Source organism: Etheostoma spectabile, chromosome 4 (genome assembly GCF_008692095.1).
Source record: "Etheostoma spectabile isolate EspeVRDwgs_2016 chromosome 4, UIUC_Espe_1.0, whole genome shotgun sequence".
NCBI classification, from domain to species: Eukaryota; Metazoa; Chordata; class Actinopteri; order Perciformes; family Percidae; genus Etheostoma; species Etheostoma spectabile.
Genome location: NC_045736.1, coordinates 35124408 through 35127707, shown reverse-complemented (window position 1 = coordinate 35127707; position 3300 = coordinate 35124408). Strand labels below are relative to the sequence as shown.

At 40.3% G+C, this 3300-nt stretch overlaps 1 protein-coding gene across 26 annotated transcripts in view; it reads left to right on the top strand.

The window, feature by feature from the left end:
• The window catches only part of nfasca (neurofascin homolog (chicken) a), a 185394-nt gene that overhangs the window by 72106 nt on the left and 109988 nt on the right, over positions 1-3300 (top strand). For 12 of the 26 annotated variants that reach the window (XM_032513151.1, XM_032513150.1, XM_032513141.1 and 9 more), the window contains exon 1: positions 716-1019. The gene's annotated coding sequence lies outside the window, so the exon portion shown is untranslated. Of the gene's footprint in view, positions 1-714; positions 1020-3300 lie in introns of those variants that run through there. The other 14 variants (XM_032513166.1, XM_032513165.1, XM_032513161.1 and 11 more) reach the window with 4 other exon arrangements.

Genomic DNA, 3300 nt, shown 5'->3' with positions numbered 1-3300 from the left:
TTCTACGTCACTAGCCGAGACGAGGTGGCTAACCGTAGCATGCTAGCTTTTTCTCAGTGGCAAAACAAACCATGTAAACCTATTCTGGTACAACCTCAAAAAACAATACACCTGAAAATGAGCATAATATGGGTGCTATAATAAATAATTATTCATGATGATGATGATCACTGATCTGTTTTCCGTTGATTGACGGAACATTACATTATACTACACCTATACTACACATTTTGTACTACTAGGAAATTATGCAAGTTGGCATTTGAACAGTTCCAACTGTTTTACATGTGGTCAGTGTGGAACTGAGCTTTTTTTCTATTTAATACATTTGTAAAATACTTTATGTCCCCGTTTGCAATCCTGCCTGCCAAGCTCTGATTGGTCGAAACCTGTTGCTGAATCATTTTTGTGGATTTATGTTATTTTGATTACAGACATTTTAATCCTTGTTTTGTTAATTTTACCATTAAAATCAAAGGAGCAGAAACATGCCTCTGTGATCTCATACAGACATAACAGTGTTTGTCCAAATGTAGCCCGGGGTATTTGACTTGCATGTGTGTGTGGGACACCCAGCTTGTAACGTGCGTGCGTGTGAGTGTGTTTGACAGCAGTGGAGCATGTGTGTGTCTGAGGCTCATTAATAATGCATGAGGTGGGAGGAGTGAAGGAGAAGGGGGCGGTGACAGATGGAGAATCAGTGTGTGTGAGAGAGAGAGAGTGTACGGACCGCAAAACAGCGAGAGCAGAGAGAGGGAAAGAGAGAGAGAAAGGGATAGAGAGAGTGAGGAAGAATAAAACAGATTTTGGCTTAAAGAGATGGACAGAGTGTAGTGTTTTCCTCCATCTTGACAGTAGTTACGTCTGTCTTTGTGTCTCTGTGGTGGACAGACGCTCAGTCTTTGTGTTTGCTGTTTTCTCCCTGGTTCCTTGGATGCTGAAGGATTGATGGGGATGGAGATACAACACGGTCACCCAGCGCTGCTGTACACCTGGACGCAAGAGCGCCACTGACAGAGGTACTGATACGTGTCTGTACACTGTGTGTGTGTGTGTTGTGTTTTCAGTTATCCACTTTTATTAAAAAGTAGAGTTCAACCACTTTTGAGGCAAAATAAGAATGTGTGAATTAAGTCCCAGTAAACACCATTTTCTTCTACATAAAATTGATATAAAGAAAGCAGTAAGCTGTGTGGGAAATAACTTTGTGAAAATATATTATTTTATGATGTGTTCTTTTAAACCTCACAAAGACACTAGTTTGTTGAGAAATCTGGTCCAAAGACAGCAGTGTACTGTCCACGTGGATCACCAAAATACAGTGTACTCTACTTTAGTGTGGGCTTTGAATCCCTCACAGCTCACAGTCTTTGACCCACAAATTATATTTTATCTTCTCACTAAATATGACCCTGAAAACATAAAAGAAAACAGATCTGTTAAAACATGTCATTTGGGCTGGTTGTGCTCTCTGTGTGGGAGTGAATGCAGTTGTGGAACTGTGGAAATGTTATGATAAATGAGTTATCCTGCTTGGCAATGTTCTTTATGAAAGTAAATGTTTGGATAAAGTATGTGCATGGCAGCTAACAATTATTTCACACCTCCATCATTTTTTATGTTTAATTGGAAAAAGATGATAAATAGTTACATAGAGCATCCTATTTTTACATTTTGGTTGTCAATTGCCTCTCTGTTAGCTATTTCAGTGATCATGCAGGCTGTAGGAAGAGAAATGCAATGTGGTTACGCACACACACACACACACACACACACACACACACACACACACAGCGCGCGCACACACACACACCACACACACACAACACACACACGTTTGTGGGCACTATCTTTGTGGGGACCCATCATTGACAGGATGCATTCCCTAGCCCCTTACCCCAACCTTAACCATCACAACTAAATGCCTAACCTTAACCCTTACCTCACACTAACCATTACCTAACCTAACCTAACCCTAAAACCAAGTTTAACCCTCAAATAGCCTTTAAACTTGTGGGTCCAGCATTTTGGCCCCACAAGCTGTCGGAAGTATACTGGATTTACACCCACACACACCCACACACACCACACACACACACACACACACACACACACACACACACACACACACACACTGATTACTCAGTCTGCCACGGTTGATTGGAAAATATGGATTATGTCTTGTGTGCATGTTTACAATTACTCTTAGAGCTGCTGCCTGTCTGCATAACACATTAGAAAAAATTACAAAAAATTAAGAAATTATGCTCATTTTGCGAGTGGAGACTGTTTACTATACTTCAGTCCTTAGACTGGCCCCAGGTTTTATGTCACTTATTGTGCTCTGGCTCAATAGACATGTCATGAATAAATTAGCTTGGGATTGACACCATTTCTAGCAACTGTCTTTGAACATGTGCTCTTCCTACACACTACACACTGGGCTGTTATTTTCAGATTTTTAAAATGTTTAGTTTAAATCCACGACACTCCACTTCTGGGTTTGCTTCGGTGCCACTGGAAATTCTGCGGGAAGTGTGTTACTTTTCACTTCCAGACAGCTCGCTAGACTATCTGTTCAATCTGAGTTTTCTGTTGCACGACCAAAACCACCTTCATACGACGCTTTGCACTGCCCATGGTTGGTTTTAGGAATTGCCCAAAAATCTGAGCACGTTTTTCTCCCATCCAGGAATGCTGTGAGGACTAACTAGACCCTTGTTTGCATCATTGTGGAGGAGGGTCTGGCATTGGCTGCCTAAAAAGTATCAAAACCTACCAGCTACTCTGGAAATGTGTCATATATCTCTGAAACCATCTTCCCTAATTGTAAAAGTGGCCATGCAGTTGTGGTGTCATGCTCTTATGCACCTACTGAAATTTGAATAGTTCATGAGGTTTAGGAGTAATGAAAGTTTGTGAGTCATGTTGTCTGAACACTCTGTAGTTTTTTGATTGATCTGATACCAACTGGTCTAGACTAGACATGTTTTCACTCTAAAAAAAGTCTTGCTGAGCAAAATTCACAATTCCCAATATTTTAAACTACATGCAACACATCACATCTAGTAGACTATAGACGTCCGTGCTTATTTATACAGCACGTCTTGATCAAGTAGAATAACTTTCCATTAATCAAATGATTAATACACTTTCCGATCCATCATCATTTCCTCTTCTTGACACCCAGTATAAACCTGTAAGATTATTCTTTCCTGTATAGATTTCATTCACTAATGTACTTGGAATGTGTCCATGAGTACAATTTAGTGTCAACTACAGCATTTAGAAAAAGGCATG